General features: G+C 44.0%; 1 protein-coding gene across 1 annotated transcript in view; it reads left to right on the forward strand.

Moving 5' to 3' along the window:
- The window catches only part of LOC126108845 (translation initiation factor IF-2), a 165,711-nt gene that overhangs the window by 38,344 nt on the left and 107,315 nt on the right, over positions 1–20,052 (forward strand). The gene's annotated exons all lie outside the window — the stretch shown is intronic.

Genomic DNA, 20,052 nt, shown 5'->3' on the forward strand with positions numbered 1-20,052 from the left:
TGTACCACTCCGCTGTTCGATCGTGTGTATCGGAGAGCACCGAATTACGTAGGGATCCAAAGGGAACGGTGATGGACCTTAGGTACAGAAGAGACTGGAACAGCACATTACGTCCACATGCTAACACCTTTTTATTGGTCTTTTTCACTGACACACATGTACATTACCATGAGGGGTGAGGAACACGTACACACGTGGTTTCCGTTTTCAATTACGGGGTGGAATAGAGTGTGTCCCGACATATCAGGCCAGTAGATGTTCAATGCGGTGGCCATCATTTGCTGCACACAATTGCAATCTCTGGCGTAATGAATGTCGTACACGCCGCAGTACATCTGGTGTAATGTCGCCGCAGGCTGCCACAACACGTTGTTTCATATCCTCTGGGGTTGTAGGCACATCACGGTACACATTCCCCTTTAACGTACCCCACAGGAAGAAGTCCAGAGGTGTAAGATCAGGAGAACGGGCGGGCCAATGTATGCGTCCTCCACGTCCTATGAAACGCCCGTCGAACGTGTACCTCACCCCTCATGGTAATGTACATGTGCGTCAGTGAAAAAGACCAATAAAAAGGTGTTAGCATGTGGACGTAATGTGCTGTTCCAGTCTCTTCTGTACCTAAGGTCCATCACCGTTCCCTTTGGACCCCTACGTAATTCGGTGCTCTCCGATACACACGATCGAACAGCGGAGGAGTGGTACTCAAGCGTCAACTTTAGGTTACAATATCTCCGGATGTAATTAACATTTTACAATGCAACAAACGGCACTGATTACGTATTTGTTTATATGTTCAGATGTGCTAACAAAACTAACGGGGTTCCATTTAAAAAAACGTAGGTTTGTGTTAAAAAAACATACGTCCGTGCATTTTTTTATGGTTTGTATTAACCGATTACACTAGCCCCTCTCCTCACGTTCGGTCTGTGGAATCGATTCGTCAGTATTTGATGTGGTTTACCAAATATATCCAGCGGTAATGTTAGGTGACTCACCCTGTATAGGCGTTGCTGTTCACGCACTCGTTACCCCTGTACATCCTTCTTTCCAACCAGATCCTTCTTATTTCCCAGGTTGCTTAGGTGGTCCAGTCTTCTTAAAGTCTCTTTCTTCCCGATATCAGATAAGATCTATTCTGTAGGCCTATAAATTATTTTTGTATCTGCCAGTATCATAAACGTAATTATCGTAATTACTATTATCATTATTAGTGCTAACAGTAGTACAAGTACTGCCTGTATTAACTTTATAAGTTTGTGGACACTATTACTTGCCCACATTGTCACTATAGACGCCGGCCGGTGTGGCCGAGCGGTTCTAGGCGCGTCAGTCTGGAACCGCGTGACCGCTACGGTCGCAGGTTGGAATACTGCCTCGGGCATGGATGTGTGTGATGTCCTTAGGTTAGTTAGGTTTAAGTAGTTCTAAGTTCTAGGGGACTGATGACCTCAGATGTTAAGTCCCATAGTGCTCAGAGCCATTTGAACCATTTTCACTATAGACACCCAAATCATTTTAATACTGTATTTGGGCAACAAAATAACTGATGACGGCCGAAATAGAGAGGATATAAAATGTTGACTGGCAATGGCAAGAAAAGCGTTTCTGAAGAAGAGACATTATTAAACATCGAATGTAGATTTAAGTGTTAGGAAGTTTTTTCTGAAAGTGTTTGTCTGGAGTGTAGCCATGTATAAAAGCGAAACATGGGCAATATCCAGATTAGACAAAAAGAGAAGCTTTCGAAATGTGGTGCTACAGAAGAGTGTTGAAGACTGGTTGGGTAGATCACGTAATTAATAAGGATGTGCTGAACAGAGTTAGGGAGACAAGAAATCTGTGGCACAACTCGACCAAAAGGAGGGATTAATTGATAGGACACAGCCGGAGACGTCAAGGCATCGCCAATTTAGTACTGGAGGGAAGTGGCGGGGTAAAAATCGTAGAGGGAGACTAAGAGATTAATACAGTAAGCGGATTAGGAAGGATGTAGGTTGCAGTAGGTACTGGGAGATGAAGAGGCTAGCACAGGATAGAGTAGCATGGAGAGCTGCATCAAACCAGTCTCTGGAATGAAGACCATAACAACAACATATTCATCCAGTATTTTGGAATCAGAGCACTTAACGATGTCCAATAAACTTTGCACTTAATTTCAAACATTTCGCGCACTTGTTGTCGTTTACTTGCTTAAAGACAGCTTAAACACATCAACTCATTTGTAAACTAAAAAAAAAAATGGTTCAAATGGCTCTGAGCACTATGGGACTTAACATCTGAGGTCACCAGTCCCCTAGAACTTAGAACTAGTTAAACCTAAGTAACCTAATGACATCACATACATCCATGCCCGAGGCAGGATTCGAACCTGCAACCGTAGTGGTCGCGTGGTTCCAGACTGTAGCGTCTAGAACTGCTCGGCCACGCCGGTCGGCTTTGTAAAGTAATCAGACGTTTGAAACTTTGACACGTTTAATTTCGATTGTTCAAAGAACCGATGCTAGTGGATTTCTGTAGAAAACAGAAAGGAGTGACTGGGAAAGGAAGTATTCTCGTGCTATGCGGCAGGGAGCTCAGGCACGCAGGCGGAGGCGCCAACCCGCAGAGCTGCCACTAGTCAGCTGAGGATGAAAGCGAAAGGCTCGAAACGACACGGGTAAACAACGCGGGGGAAGTAATTTACAACTCGCCGCTTTCCTGCGTACTCTCTCCCTGTCCGTCTGTCTAGCCGTAGAGTTACAAAACAGGCCGGAGGGCTTTACGTCACCCCGATAGGAGGTTCGTTTCCTACCGGAACTCTCCGCACATTTGCCACAGTAAACATACAGGGGATAGGCAAAATAACTGTGAACACCTGTGGTTTATTAATAAGGAGTTGGACCCCATTTGCCCGTAATACAGCTGCGATTCTTCTCGGAATACTGGCATATATCGATTGCAGTGGAATGTTATGCCACTCTTCGATCAGAACGTCTTCTAACTCCTGTAGTGACGAAGGAGGCAGAAATCTGCTCCGGAGTGTGGGCTCCAATACCGCCCACCAGGGTTCCATAATGTTCGAGTCTGGGGAATGTGCTGGCCACGGAAGACGCCGCAGTTTAGTTGGATGCTCCTCATATCACGAGTGCATTGTCGTCCTGAAATATGGCATCATTGTTTGAATCGTGGGGTGCACGTCATCACCGAAAATATTGACACATACCAACAAAATGAAATCAATATAATTAAAACAGTTGCTAATAATAATGGATATAAACCCACAATAATAGAAAAACTCCACAACAAAATGCAGACAAAAGCCACAGATCCACTCCACAGCTGTCACTTCAAGCCAAAGCAGTGTGCCACTGAAGCCAAACCTAAATATGCTACTCTCCCATACATAGGCCCACTTTCATACCAAATAGCAAACTTATTTAAAAAGAAGAAAAATATCACAATCAGCTTTTCCTCAAATAATAAATTACAACAAAAAGTAATCCATGATGTAAATACCTCCAAGAGTCCCTACCGTAAATCAGGAATATACAAACTCAAATGTGATACATGCCCAAAATTCTACATCGGACAGACAGTCAGAAGTTTTGAAATTAGATACAAAGAACATATTGATGCTCTAAGACTTGGTAACTTGAACAAATCAGCATTAGCAGCCCATATTGCTGAAGAAAACCATTCAGTGGGAAACATTCAGGACAACTGAAAAATTTTGCATCTAGCAGAAAAATGAGCCACTATGAATATATTAGAAGAATTAGAAATACACACACACATAAACAGCACCCCAGACTATATCCTTAACGAACAAACAGAGTTAGCTAACACCCCTTTCCTGAATAATTTCCAAAAATTACTTTCCAGCCTCCAAAGCAAATGATATTAGTACACCTATCTGCAGATCAAGTAGCAAATTTATATATTACTATAATTCTCATGATGCTAAATGTAATTAAATAATATACTATTTTACGTATACAGTTCTAACAATATATAAAAAACTTTATAATTAATTTAGCAATATCAACTCAAAAATTCAATGTCTCTGTACTAATGTAAAAGGCATTACAGTTGTGTAAATGAATATATGTCCTTTCCAAATATAGGACATCATCGTCAAATGTTACGATATATCATAGCATCAGTGATACTCATATGTTTGTAAGCTCGTTGTATGTATGAAAACATGTGGTGCGTGGTAGAAATGATCTCAGTGACAAATCTAAAGTGTTCAGTGAGAATTATTTACGTGTGCAACAACGAGGACGCAATGGGAATGCATTTACATCTGCTGGACGAATGTTATGAAAACAAACACTCGAAACCGACATTTCACGTAAGTCACATGCAACGAAAATCTGTAACGCAACCATCTGTGTGTGGCGTGTTCATAATTATGTATTATTTATCTTTTAAGACAATTAATCTGTAAAAACACACCACATATTACAAAGAAAGCGTGTAAACCGTCTGAGGATGAATCACAACGATTCGAAACCGGTAACGGTATCCTTTGAATAAAGGAACTGAAAGTAAATTTGTTGCTGGTTGCTGTCCTAACACGATCAACATTTGCCTTCAAACAACAGCCACGGTCTCCATCATGTCATCATATGACAAAATTGCATTCGCTCAATCGTTGACACCGAGCGGGGTGGCGCAGTGGTTAGACACTGGACTCGCAGTCGGGGGGACGACGGTTCAATCCCGCGTCCGGCCATACTGATTTAGGTTTTCCGTGATTTCCCTAAATCGCTCCAGGCAAATGCATGGATGGTTCCTTTGAAAGGGCACGACCGACTTCCTTCCCTAATCCGATGAGACCGATGACCTCGCTGTCTGGTCTCCTTCCCCAAACAATCCAACCCCCCCCCCCCCCCCAATCGTTGGCTGTAACACGGCCTTTGAGAGTAACGATGGGATCAGCAGGATACCGTGATATGGCTGCCCAGACCATCACACTTTCACCTCAATGCTTAACTGTTGGAATCAAGCAATCAGGATTGCAGGCTTCCTTTGACGTTCTGCAGACGTACAGCAGGCCCGATGTTGGAAATAACGAAAACGTTGACTCGTCGGACCGTATGACGTGTTCCCACTGATCAGCCCCCCAGGGTTCATGTTTCTGACATCATGTTTTACGCTTTTTTGCGTTGTTACTAACGGTTTCGGTATAGTAGCTCGTCAATGAATATGGAGTTCTCGGCGGACAGGTCGACAGGTAAGAGGATGGAGAGAGAAAGGACAAATGAGTAGATTGGCAGACAGAGGATGGAGGAGGAAATAAACTGGGAGAAAGGGGGGGGGAGTAGGAGATGGACAGAAGAGGAAGGAGAACAGCGAGAAGTGGAGCAGCAGATGGATCAGGAGAGGTGAGTAGATGTACAGAGGAAGAAGGAGGAGGTGGAGAGAGGGGAAGGATCGGATGGACGAACAGAGGGGGGGGGGGGAGGAGTAGCAGGTGGGCAGAGAGAGGTGAAGGAGTAGGTGGTCAGAGAGAGAGGGGAACGAGGATATGGACGGGGCAGGTGGAGATGGATAAAGAGTCGGAGGCGAAAGAGGTGGGCGGACAGAGATGGACCAATAGAAGACTAGAGTAAATACATGCCCAGGCATTGCCGGGTGCTCAGATAGCATTTAAATTATTCGTTCTCGTTCATCAAGTGACCAAGATATGGTGCAGTGGTTAGCACACTGGACTCGCACTCGGGAGGACGACGGTCCAAACCCGCAACCAGCCAGCCTGGTTTAGATTTTCTGTGGTTTTCCTAAATCGCTTCAGGCAAATGCTGGGATGGTTCATGTGAAAGGACGGGGCCGACTTCCTTCCCCATCCTTCCCTAATCCGATGGGACCTCACCCTTCGGTACCCCCCTCCAGACCAACCATCCAGCCATCATCAAAAATGGTTCAAATGGCTCTGAGAGCTATGGGACTTAACATCTGTGGTCATCAATCCCCTAGAACTTAGAACTACCTAAACCTAACTAACCTAAGGACTGTAGAATGAAGGCTTTCACGACCGGGTAACATGGCTGTTGATATACTTTCCGGGATGTGAGGTCGTGGTTCAAGAACTTTTCTGCTGCTTACGTTTCGTCCAGAACTGCGCTGGACTTCCTCAGAGGCGCTGCTCCGCTGAGTCTTGCCGACTGACTGGTCGGGTGTCTGAGAGCGACTTATATATTGTGAGAAAGGGGGCGTGGTTCAGGTGACACATGATGAGCAGTGATAATCCATAGCAAAGATAGTTGACTATCGATTACCACCTTGTCAAAGATAAAAATTGTTAGCAATTATCAGTGGCTCTACAAAATTGCTAACAATTTTTATCTTTGACATGGTGGTAATCGATAGTCAACTATCTTTGCTATGGATTATCACTGCTCATCATGTGTCACCTGAACCACGCCCCCTTTCTCACAATATATAAGTCGCTCTCAGACGCCCGACCAGTCAATCGGCAAGACTCAGCGGAGCAGCGCCTCTGAGGAAGTCGAGCGCAGTTCTGGACGAAACGTAAGGAGCAGAAAAGTTCTTGAACCACGACCTCACATCCCGGAAAGTATATCAATAATCTAAGGACATCACACACATCCATGCCCGAGTCAGAATTCGAACCTGCGACCGCAGCGGTCACGCGGTTCCAGACTGTAGCGCCTAGAACCGCACGGTCACACCGACCGGCCAACCATCATCAAGTGAAATCCATTCTGCTGGCCAGTCTGAGTGTAGTTTTTACGTGGTTTTCCCACACTCCTCTACGTCAATGCCTGGCTGGTCAACCATGCAGCTAACAAATGATTACAAAAACTTCTCGCGAATAAACAGGAGGGGGGAGGGGGACTAATTGTGGTGTACAAATTACTCTCCGCCGCACTCCTCCCTGGTGCTCGCGAAGTGCCGACGTCAGAGTGGATAAAGGAGAAAATAGGGAACCTTCATGGGTAGTGCATACCAGTGTGATGTTTCCACACGCGGTCGGCGACCTCGTATGTGGCGCATGAGTGGAGAAATGAAAACTGCACGCTCGCTTGCAGTTTAATCGTGTGTCGTGACACGTACATAACAGAGCAGCGACTATGATTCCGTCACGAACTGAGCGTGCCACGTACAGGGGGGGAACTGGCAGTTGAAAAGCAGCCAGTTTTCGGTATTTTAGACACGTAAAACCTACTTCAACCGTTCAGACAATTATAGATGGTCTACGGTCTCCCATGATATATATATATCGCCTCATTACAAGTTCTAATTTCCCTTATCTTTGAAGGATGATCATCGCTCGATTTGAAAGTTGGTGGTAATAATATATGCTCTACATCCTCGGCGAAGATCGGATTTCGGAATTTAGTGAGCAGAACCTTCCGTTTAGCGCTCCGTATATCTGCAAGTGTGTCCCACTTCAAATTTTCTGTGAGATTCGTAACGCTCTCTTGATGGCTAAATGTACCAGTCACGAATCTCGCCACTCTTCTTTGACCTTTTCAATCTCTTGAATGAATGGTAAGGGTCCCATACAAACGAACAATACTCGAAGACTGGACGAACTAAAGCATTGTAAGCAATTTCCTTTGTTGAAGGACTGCATCGCTTCAGGATTCTACCAATAAACCGCAATGTAGGGTTCGCCTTGCCCGTTACTTGCGTAACCTGATAATTCCATTTGAGACCATTTCGAATAGTCACACCCAGATACTTGACGGATGTTACCGCTTCCAAAGACTGGGCATTTATTTTGTACTCGTAATTAATGGGGATTTTCGCCTTGTTATACGCAGTGGGTTACACTTAATAATATTGAGAGATAACTGCCAGTCATTACACCACGCATTTATTTTCTGTAAATCCTCATTGATTTGTTCACAACTTTCGTGTGATACTACTTTCCTGTAGACTACAGCATCATCGGCAAACATTCGAATACCGCTGTCGGTACCATCAACCAGATCTTTTATGTAAATCGTAAAAAGCAGAGGACCTATTACGCTGCCCTGGAGCACACCTGATGTTACTCTTGTTTCTGTTGAAGTCTCCCCGTTCAGGACGACATACTGCTCTCTGTATGTTAGAAAACTTTCTATCCAACCGCATATGTCATCGGATAGATCGCAAGTGCGCACTTTTTGGAGCAAGCGACAGTGCAGAACTGAGTAGAACGCCTTTCGAAAGTCGAGAAATATGGCATCAACCTGGGAGCCGGTATCTACAGCCTGCTGCATATCATGCACAAGCAGGGCCAGCTGTGTCGGGGTCATTGTTGAAATAACCCGTCTGTACAATAGTCACGATGCTGTGACTCAGCTTAGAAGAAAGACAAGTAAAGGCAGACCTATGTGTGAAGGTTTCCCAGGTTTAGAAAAAGCTTTTGACAATTTGGCTGGAATAAACGCCTTGAAATTTTCAGTATAGCAGGGATAAAATATAGGAAGTTGAAGGTCGTTAGCCACTTGTACAGAGACCAGACTGCAGCTGTAAAGAGTAGAAGGACATGAAAGGGAAGCAGTAGTTGAGAAGAGAGTTGTTGGATTGTTGTCTGTCACCGATGTTATTTCATCTATACATTAAGCAGTAAGGGAAACAAAAGAAAAATTTAGAGAAGGAATTAAAGTTTCGGGGGAACAAATAAAAGAAAATCTGAGATGCATGAAATGTATTTGCAGTTGCGAATGTGGACAGATATCAGATGTATAGTGAAATGAAGACAATGAAAATTTGTGCTGGGCCGGGCGGGACTCGAATCCGGATTTTCCTTGCATTCCGGCTACCCGAGCACACCTCACGACCAGACCCAAACTTCCATACGTCGTCAGCCATGTGTCTACAACCTGTACTCATGCATGCATTGTGCGTATTTTTGTTCAGGGAGGCATGTTACTTGAAAGTCCCTGGCCGGATGTCGGCGGATAAATACGATATTGTAGTGCCTGCGTTATTACACACTGGCCATTAAAATTGCTACACCAAGAACGGGTATTCATTAGACAAATATATTATACTAAAACTGACATGTGATTACATTTTCACGCAATTTGGGTGCATATATTCTGAGAAATCCGTACCCAGAACAACCACCTCTGGTCGTAATAAAGGCCTCGATACGCCTGGGCATTGAGTCAAACAGAGCTTTGATGGCGTGTACAGGTACAGCTGCCCATGCAGCTTCAACACGATACCACATTTCATCGAGAGTAGTGATTGGCGTATTGTGACGAGCCAGTTGCTCGGCCACCATTGACCAGACGTTTTCAGTTGGTGAGAGATCTGGAGAATGTGCTGGCCAGGGCAGCAGTCAAACATTTTCTGTATCCAGAAAGGCCCGTACACGACCTGCAACATGCGGTCGTGCATTATCCTGCTGAAATGTAGGGTTTCGCAGGGATCGAATGGAGGGTTGAGCCTAATGTCCACTGTTCAAAGTGACCGCGACGTGTAACCAATGGCACCCCATACCATCACGCCGGGTGATACGCCAGTATGGCGATGACGAATACACGCTTCCAATGTGCGTTCACCGCGATGTCTCCAAAGACGGATGCGACCATCACGATGCGGTAAACAGAACCTGGATTCATCCGAATAAATGATGTTTTGCCATTCGTGCACCCAGGTTCGTCGTCGAGTACACCATCACAGGCGCCCCTGTCTGTGATGCAGCGTCAAGGGTAACCGCAGCCACGGTCCCCGAGCTGACAGACCGTGCTGCTGCAAACGTCGTCGAACTGTTCGTGCAGATGGTTGTTGTCTTGCAAACGCCCCCATCTGTTGACTCGGGGATCGAGACGTGGCTGCACGATCCGTTACAGCCGTGCGGATAAGATGCCTGTCATCTCGACTGCTAGTGATACGAGGCCGTTGAGATCTAGCACGGCGTTCCGTATTACCCCCTGGACCCAGCGATTCCATATTCTGCTAAGAGTCAATGGATCTCGACAAACGCGAACAGCAATGTCGCGATAGGCTACAATCCGACCTTTATGAAAGTCGGAAACGTGATGGTACGCATTTCTCCTCCTTACCGGAGGAATCACAACAACGTTTCACCAGGCAATGCCGGTCAACTGCTGTTTGTGTATGAGAAATCGCTTGGAAACTTTCCTCATGTCAGCACGTTGTAGGTGTCGCCACCGGCGCCAACCTTGTGTGAATGCTTTGAAAAGCTAATCATTTGCATATCACAGCATCTTCTTCCTGTCGGTTAAATTTCGCTTCTGTAGCACGTCATCTTAAAGGTGGAGCAATTTTAATGGCCAGTAGCGTACAATTAAATACTTAGGGATTACAATTACGAATACCCTAAATTGGAACGATCACATAGGTAATGTTGAGGGTGAAGCGAACTGAAGACTAGGATTCATCGGCAGAACACTGAGAAAATGCAACAGGTCCACCAAAGAGAGTGCCTACATCACGCTTGTCCATCCTCTTCTGAAAAATTGCTGCGCAGTGTGGGATCCGCATCAGATAGTGTCGACGGAGGACATCGAAAAAGTACAAAGAAGGGCAGCTCGTTTTGTATTATCGAGAAATAGGACAGATAGTGTCACAGACATGATACGTGAATTGGAGTGGCAATCATTAAAACAAAGGCGTTTTTAATAATTTTTTCATAATGTGGGTCCACAGTCATAATATATTTGTTTAAAGTCAGTACCGCCATTAGACTTGTTTATTTGCAGTGTTACATTTACACTTACTCATTTCGGCTTCAACGTGCCATTGTCAAGTGTTTCAAGTGTTATACAGTGCCTAAGATACGAAATTATGCCATCAAGTGTTTTAAGTGTTATACAGTGCCTAAGATACGACATTATGCCATCTTAGGCACTGTGTAACACTTAAAACACTTGATAATGGCACTTTGAAGCCGAAATCATGATTGCGTAAGTGTAAATGTAACACTGCGAATAAACAACAGTCTGATGGCGGTACTGAAAGACGTTTTTCGTTGCAACGGGATTTTCTCATGAAATTTCAATCACCAGTTTTCTCCTCCGATTGCGAAAACATTCTGTCGGCACCCACCCACATAGGGAGAAATGACCATCGCAATAAAATAAGAGTGGCTGGTCCCGGAGGAGGTTCGAGTCCTCGCTTGGGCATGGGTGTGTGTGTTTGTCCTTAGGATAATTTAGCTTAAGTAGTGTGTAAGCTTAGGGACTGATGACCTTACCAGTTAAGTCCCAAAAGATTTCACACAGATTTGAACAGTCTTTGATAAAACAAGCGAAATCGGGGCTCGCACAGAAAAATTTAAATGCTCATTTTTCCCGCGCGCCGTTCGAGAGTGGAACAGTAGAGAGACAGCTTGAAGGCGGTTCATTGAACCCTCTGCCAGGCACTTTATTGTGAATAGCAGAGTCATCACGTAGATGTAGATGTGGTCTCATTAATGTGACTGGACACTGTACTTGTCACCTGGGATGTGCGGTGTGTTGTCGATACGCCCATGTGGAGAGCCCACTGACGCGTGCTTTGGCATGCGGTGTGGGACTAAGTGAAGTGGGCGAGTGAGAGGGACAGAGTGCAAGTAGCAGCAGCAGAGGCAGGAGTTGGGCAGCGGCGTCGGCTTGGCGGCAGCGGCGGGCGAGCTGAGGAGAAAGTGTGGCCGCCGCTGCCAAGGCCAGTGGACGGGCGCCACGAAGCAACGCAGGCACAGCGCTCTCCTCTCTCCCGTGCAGGCTGCATCAGCTGCAGAGACTGCCGTCTCACTTCAGACGTACAGAAATCTGTAACTGCACCATCCACAAACAGCTGAAAACTAATTTTTTACGCTATTGTAGTGCCTGTGTTATCCTGATTGCGATTCGTAGTTTCATTGGATATGCAAGCAGGGATGTACGAGTCCGGATCGTAGACGCATTGTTGACGATATCTGGAAGTTTATGGGTCTGACATCCGGCAGTTTGAGTCTGGAATGAGATTTTCACTCTGCAACGGAGTGTGCGCTGATATGAAACTTCCTGGCAGATTAAAACTGTGTGCCCGACCGAGACTCGAACTCGGGACCTTTGCCTTTCGCGGGCAAGTGCTCTACCGCCGAGCACTTGCCCGCGAAAGGCAAAGACGCGCGGTCTAGGGCGGCTTGTCACGGTTCGCGAGGCTCGGAGGTTCGAGTTCTCCCTCGGGCATGGCTGTGTGTGTGTCGTCCTCAGCGTAAGTTAGGATAAGTCGTGTGTAAGCTTAGGGACCGATGACATCAGCAGTTTGCTCCCATATGACCTTACAACAAATCTGCAAATTTAAAAAAATAAATATTGAGTAATGACGGTGTGGATATTGAACCACACCACAATTTTCTGATCACGCAGTGGCGTTTTAAGCACAGCACGAGGATTCTCCGTTGATAACAATCGTGTGTTTTGTTTGTGAACATCACCAGAGTGGTTGAACCAGGTCTCGTCTGTATAGAAAGCGGCATAGAGAACATTCAAAAACGGTTCAAATGGCTCTGAGCACTATTGGACAACTTCTGTGGTCATCAGCCGCCTAGAACTTAGAACTACTGAAACTTAACTAACCGAAGGACCTCACACACATCCATGCCCGAGGCAGGATTCGAACCTGCGACCGTAGCAGTCGCGCGGTTTCAGACTGTAGCGCCTAGAACCGCTCGGCCACCCCGGCCGGCATAGAGAATATTATTGCTATTCCTGTGAACCCGCATTTTCCAATTCATGCAATGCTATTACTTCATGGATGGGAAATTCTGATATTTTTCTAATCGTTCTATTCGCTGTTATAGGCCCTAATATTTTTTTCTTGTACCAACGTGCGCAATGATTTTGCTGTGCTCTTCTGCATACAGTCAAAAATATCCAACAATTTATGTTCGTTTAGTTTACGTGGTCTTCCGATTCGTTCGACGCCAAACATTGATGCTGTCACTCGAAATTTCTCGACAAGTCGGTGAACCGTATTACAGTGGCACAATGCTGTTTCCGGGAATTTTCCAGAAAATGCCTTTTTCACTGCCGGCCGGTGATGACCGAGCGGTTCTAGGCGCTTCGATCCGGAACCGCGCTGCTGCTACGATCGCAGATTCGAATCCTGCCTCGGGCACGGATGTGTGTGATGTCCTTAGGTTAGTTAGGTTTAAGTAGTTCTAAGTCTAGGGGACTGATGACCCCAGATGTTAAGTCGCATAGCGCTTAGAGCCATTTGAACCTTCTTCACTGAATCGACCTATTTGTCGCCTTATCGAAACATATGTTTAATAAGAAAAACCCATTCGTCAGTTGAAAGCACCATAATTTTAAAACAAATTGTAGATATAGACACTACACATCGCTTTCAGAAGCTTTCTTTCGTCAACTGAACCGGTGGCAATGTAACGCCAACAGTAGAACGAATTGAATAACAGTCGCATAGCTATGAAGAAACAGTTCTACCAACTTGTGTTCTGCCAACCTTATTTCGAACTTCCATCGCTATCTGCAACCGAGAGTCGTGGTCACAACGTTTACATGGCGTTCCCAGAGCCAGATTTCGTAAACCGATTTCCCAATACCGCTTCTGGGTGGTCATGTAAACACTTTAAAATCGATTCTGAAAATCCGCTTCTACTTACCGGTTTTGGAATTCGACAATCGATGTTCGTTCGCATGTAAACGCAACCGGTTTTATAACATTCTTGGATTGTCAGCTTACGGTGTGTTTTCAGAATATCCGGTTATTAAGGGCTTATGTGCAGTAAACAAGAAGCAGATATATTAGACTTAGCATGAAACTGTCTGCCTGTAACATTTAAGTGAAATTTCTGTTGTGTTGACTAAATCAGAAACTGGATCAGCTGTCTTCCAGATGCCCTATGTAACTGAGCTAGCAAATCCGCTTCAGACCAACAATTAAATGCCACAACGAAAAAAAGTTTCCAGTGTTCCGTTTTCGTCTTTCGAAAGATGTGTCGCATGTAAACGCAGTGAATGTAGTAATAAAAACTGACCTATTAAAAGCGATACCGGTATTGTAGTTCTGGCTAACGGTATTTTTCGGTATTTCTTTGGTGTCGATTATAATAGGATTTTTTTATTTTTTATTAACCAACGAGTAAAAAATCGAAATATCAGCTAGCCGCAACAGAACTGCTAAAATTTTTCGTTCTTAAACGGTTTTTTTTTAAATGAATATTTTTTCGTAAATTCTGCATTGGTTTGGAATATTGCGTTGTTATAGAAATTAAGAAAAGGAATCATTGCTATTTTAATAAAAATGTCGATAGAAACGAGCAACAAACACGTGGCATAAGAGTTGGTACAGCATTGTGGAGACAATTATGTCTTGTGTTGCTTTGCGTGGCCTAGTAGACGGTACGCTTGCAAGTGCAGTGTGGAAGACTTGCTCCCAACTGGTCTATACGGCAGTTTCTCTATGTCGTTGCCAGACATTTGTTGTATATCAGAATGGCACCAACCTTAGCCTGAATATGTTTTACGAACTGACGTGGCAGTGAAGTAGAATGGTTCATTTGCTTCAAAACATTACTCATTTGTACGAAATAATAAAATAGGAAGGGAATTATGTTGGCAGTAATAAATTAAAAACTTAATAAAACTTTCATAATTTATAATAAAAACAGAAAGTAGCTGAACTACTGCCCCTCTCTACATAATATGCTTTTATCTACTTATAGCTCTTGAAAACGAACAAATTAACACGGAATACAAAGTTCTTCAACTTCAGTTTTCACCCTTTAGCAGTGACTATTCGCAATGCCCAAACAGTGGTACGATTCCCGATTTCAACACGATTCTTGAGCAGAGTTTCATAAAATTGGAATCAATAGGACGTGATGACTGGGTGTTGTGTGATGTCCTTAGGTTAGTTAGGTTTAAGTAGTTCTAAGTTCTAGGGGACTGATGACCATAGATGTTAAGTCCCACAGTGCTCAGAGCCATTTGAACCATTTGAATCAATAGGAGAATACTGGTCATTTAGTATTCAACCACTCATCACTTATCGAGAAAACAGCGAACTGTGGACAAGTTTCCCTTTCCAGAATGAGATTTTCACTCTGCAGCGGAGTGTGCGCTGATATGAAACTTCCTGGCAGATTAAAACTGTGTGCCCGACCGAGACTCGAACTCGGGACCTTTGCCTTTCGCGGGCAAGTGCTCTACCACCGAGCAGGAAGTTTCAAGTTTCCCTTTATTTGCCTATTTAATTTAATATTTTGACTCTGTGTGTCTTGAAACTGCAAGATTCAAAATATTTCAAGGTTTTTTCGGTTTCTGCGTTCATTACAGTAATAAATAGGAATAAGACAACCGACAATCGGTTATTTCAGAAGCCGGTTATTTTGAGGGTTTTAACAGTCAGCTTGAACTGGTTTGGAAAAAAAAACCAGATATAACCGAAAACCGGTTGTTTCAGCAATAACCCCATACTACCGTAGTGTAGCGAATGGCGGCCGATGCACCGTATAACACGGACTGCATAAATGAAAAGAAATTCTTGTAATGTAAAATCCAGGATCGAATGTATTAAAAGGATAGTTGCTATTGACCGTATAGCGGAGATCAGCTTTCGGCGAACAACGCCTTTGTCGAAAATAGACAACATACACACACATTCACGCAAACGTAACGCACACACACACGTGACAACAATCCCTAGCAGTTGAGGCCAATGGTCATGTTTGTGTGAGTTGCTTTTGCGTGTGTGTTCATGATGTCTATTTTCGACGAAGGCATTGTTGGCCGAGAAATCACTTTTCAACAGTTTTTTGTCGTGCCTATTTGCGTCTCAGCATCTCTGCTACACGGTGAGTAGCAAATATCCGTTTCATAATTAAAAAAAAAAAAAGTCTGATCCGTACCCAAAGACTGGAAAGTTGCACAGGTCACACCAATATTCAAGAGAGGCAGTAGGATTAATCCACTAAATTAAAGGATCGTATCATTTACGTCGATATCCTGTATGATTTTTGATCATATATTTTGTTCGAAAATAATGAATTACTTCCAAGAGGATGGACTATTGACACACAGTCAACACCGATTTAGAAAGCATCGTTCTTGTGAAAGAGAGCTAGCTTTTTACGCACGCGAAGTGTTGGGTGCTACTGACAAGGTTTTTCATTTTCATTTCCTATTTCTGCGTTTACAAAAGGCTTTTGACGCTGTACCACACAAGTGGCTTGTAGTCAAATTGCGTGTTTATAAAATATCGTCTTAGTTATGTGACTGGAATCGTGATTTCCTGACACAGTGGTAACAAATTCGTAGTAATGGACAGAAAGTCATCGAGTAAAACAGAAGTGATTTCTCGCGTTCTCCAAGGTAGAGTTATAGGCCCTTTGCTGTTCCTTATCTATGTTAACGATTTGGGAGACAATCTGAGCAGCCGTCTTCGGTTGTTTGCTGACGATGCTGTCGTTTATCGTCTAGTAAAGTCATCAGAAGGCCAAAACAGGTTGTAAAACGATTTAGAAAAGATAGCTGTATGGTGCAAAAATTGGCAGTCGAACCTAAATAATGCAAAGTGTGAGGTTGTTCAGGTAAGTGCTATATTAAATCCGTTAAACGTCGGTTACACCGTAAATCAATCAAATATAAAAATGGTTCAAATGGCTCTGAGCACTATGGGACTCAACATCTTAGGTCATAAGTCCCCTAGAACTTAGAACTACTTAAACCTAACTAACCTAACGACATCACACACACACCCATGCCCGAGGCAGGATTCGAACCTGCGACAGTAGCAGTCCCGCGGTTCCGGACTGCAGCGCCAGAACCGCTAGACCACCACGGCCGGCAATCAAATATAAAGGCCGTAAATTTATCTAAACACCTAGGACTTACAATTAACGACTTAAATTGGAAAGAACGCATAAAAATGTTGTGGAGAAGGCAAAGCAAAGACTGCGTTTTATTGGCAGAACTCTTAGAAAATGTAACAGATTCACTGAAGACTGCCTACACTAGCTAGTCCGTTCTCCTTTGGAGTACTTCTGCGCTGTGTGTGATCCTCAGCAGATAGGATTAATGGAGTACATCGAGAAAGTTCGAAGGGCGGCAAGTACTGTATTATGACGGAAGATGGGAGAGAGTGTCACTGACATGATACAGGATTTGGGGTGGATAGCATTAAAAGAAAGGCGGTTTTCGTTGTGGCGGAATCTTCTCACGAACCGGCCGTTGTGGCCGAGCGGTTCTGGGCGCTTCAGTCCGGACCTGCGCTGTTGTTACGGTCGCAGGTTCGAATCCTGCCTCGGGCATGGATGTGTATGATGTCCTTAGGTTAGTTGGTTTAAGTAGTTCTAAGTCTAGGGGACTCATGACCTCAGATGTTAAGTCCCATAGTGCTCAGTGCCATTTGAACCACGTGAATCTTCTCACGAAATGTCAGTCACCAACTTTCTTCTCCGAATGTGAAAATTGTTGACGCCGAGCTACATGGGGAGAAAAGATCATCGTAATAAAATAAGGGAAATCAGAGCTCGCACGGAAAGATATAGGTGTTCGTTTCTTCCGCGCATTGTTCGAGAGTGGAATAATTGAGGATTATTGTTAAGGTGGTTCGGTGAATCCTCTTCCAGGCACTTAAGGGGGGTCCGCAGCTCGTGGTCGTGCGGTAGCGTTCTCGCTTCCCACGCCCGGGTTCCCGGGTTCGATTCCCGGCGGGGTCAGGGATTTTCTCTGCCTCGTGATGACTGGGTGTTGTGTGCTGTCCTTAGGTTAGTGAGGTTTAAGTAGTTCTAAGTTCTAGGGGACTGATGACCATAGATGTTAAGTCCCATAGTGCTCAGAGCCATTTGAACCATTTTGAACTTAAGGGGGGTAGGACGTCAAAGTGGCTGACTTGGAGCAGGAGATGCATCACACGACATTTTAATTTCCAGTGTCTATACTTTTACAAATAAATTCATAAAACTTTGTCAGCATCAGCAGGAAAGATTCAGGATTCACACTCATTGCAGTGGAAGTTCGAAAACATAACAAAATAATTTTTTTTACGTGTGAAATTTCATCATTTTTGTCACTTACTAATGGCTGCATTTGTTGCTATAGGTACACTTTTCTTCATAAGTTAGAGAGATCCTTCGATGAATTTTGCACAGCGTACAAACCATAATCACAAGTGTATGAAACTCTAAAATTTATTTAACTTATGAAAGAACGAATGAACTGTTATATTTTAAACTTCGTGTTCAGAAAAAACACAAATTTTATGCTTAATTACCTCACTTTTTACCACAGTTTCTTAAAGGTTTGGAAAACTCTAGAGTTTCATACACCTTTAAGTATGGTTTATATGCTGTGCAAAATTCATAGAAGAATCTCTCTTACTTGTGAAGAAAAGTGTACCTATAGCAACAAATTTTGCCATTAGGAAGTGAAAAAAATAATGAAATATTACATGTAAAAAAAATCATTTCGTTATGTTTTCGAACTTCCACTGCTATGAGTGTGAATTCTGAATCCTTCCCGGTCACGGTGACAAAGTTTTATGAATTTATTTGTAAAAGTATAGAAAGTGGAAATTAAAATATCCTGTGGTGCCTCTCCTGCTCCAAGTCGGCCAGTTTGACGTCCTACCCCCCGTAAGTGTGGTTTGCATAGTATCCACGCAGACGTAGACGAAGCCACGAGAGATTCAGAGATAACGGGAAGACCCGCGAGGTGGTGTGAAGACATCTACAGAGGGCAGTTAAAAGGCCATTGCGGGCCAGCGAAGGCAAACAGGACCAGGTATTCTCTCTGGCGCGCCACAAACAGGGAGGTGAGACAAAAACAAGTCGTGTACAGCACACGGCCTTGAACAGCCGCTATGCCGTCCGGGTGCTGACGAAACAGGGGGGAAGCCACAGGACAGCGAGGCGAAAACAGACCAGCCGCTCGTAACAAACAAGGACTGCGCCCATTGCCCACCTCTGAAGCTACCACTTGTGTCCACTCCTGGCATATCTTTACCTCTGAACGTACTTAAAGAAAAGACTTAATATTTTTCTGCAGTATGTGAAAGAAACATTGACATTTTTTCGTGTGAATTGTATCGAGACAAAAGAACAAAGAGAATAACCACGATATGCGAGGTGGCGCAGCGGTTAGCATACTGGACTCGCATTCGTAAGGACGACGCTTCAAACCCACGTCCGGCTATCCTGATTTAGGTTTTCCGCGATTTCCCGAAATCAAAAATGGCTCTGAGCACTATGGGACTTAACATCTGAGGTCATCAGTCCCCTAGAACTTAGAACTACTTAAACCTAACTAACGTAAGGACATCACGCACATCCATACCCGAGTTCCAAATCACTTCAGGCAAATGCCAGGATGCAAGAACTATACGGAGTACTGAAAGAAGTTGGTATATGTGCTAAATTAATAAGACTAATCAGAATGACAATGACAGAGACAAGAGCAAAAGTAAAGGTCCTTAGCAGAACAAGTGAAAGCTTTGACTTAAATAAAGGTGTGAAGCAAGGGGATAGTCTCTCCACTGTCCTATTCAATATACCCCTGCATAGTGTAATAAATAAAATCAACAAAAGAGGCACCATATTTATGAAAACTAGCCAGATATCTGCATACGATGATGACATTGCTATAGTAGGAAGAAATACCAATACACTCCTAGAAACATACCGGGCAATGGAAACAGAAGGAGCTGGCCGAAGTGGCCGTGCGGTTAAAGGCGCTGCAGTCTGGAACCGCAAGACCGCTACGGTCGCAGGTTCGAATCCTGCCTCGGGCATGGATGTTTGTGATGTCCTTAGGTTAGTTAGGTTTAACTAGCTCTAAGTTCTAGGGGACTAATGACCTCAGAAGTTGAGTCCCATAGTGCTCAGAACCATTTGGAAACAGAAGGCTTAAAAATTGGCCTCATAGTAAATGAAAACAAACCAAAATATATGGTAATGTCACACTCTGAGGCCAGAAGAAGCCCTAAAAACCTAAACATCAATGGGAAATGCTTCAATGGAGTGTCCTCTTTTAACTACTTGGGAGCCCTAATAACAAATGATAACAGTATTGGAAAGGCTATAAGGGAAAGAATACAAGCAGGAAACAGAGCTTACTTTGCAAATATGCAGCTACTCAAAAATAGCCT

The sequence above is a fragment of the Schistocerca cancellata genome, chromosome 11 (genome assembly GCF_023864275.1).
Source record: "Schistocerca cancellata isolate TAMUIC-IGC-003103 chromosome 11, iqSchCanc2.1, whole genome shotgun sequence".
NCBI classification, from domain to species: Eukaryota; Metazoa; Arthropoda; class Insecta; order Orthoptera; family Acrididae; genus Schistocerca; species Schistocerca cancellata.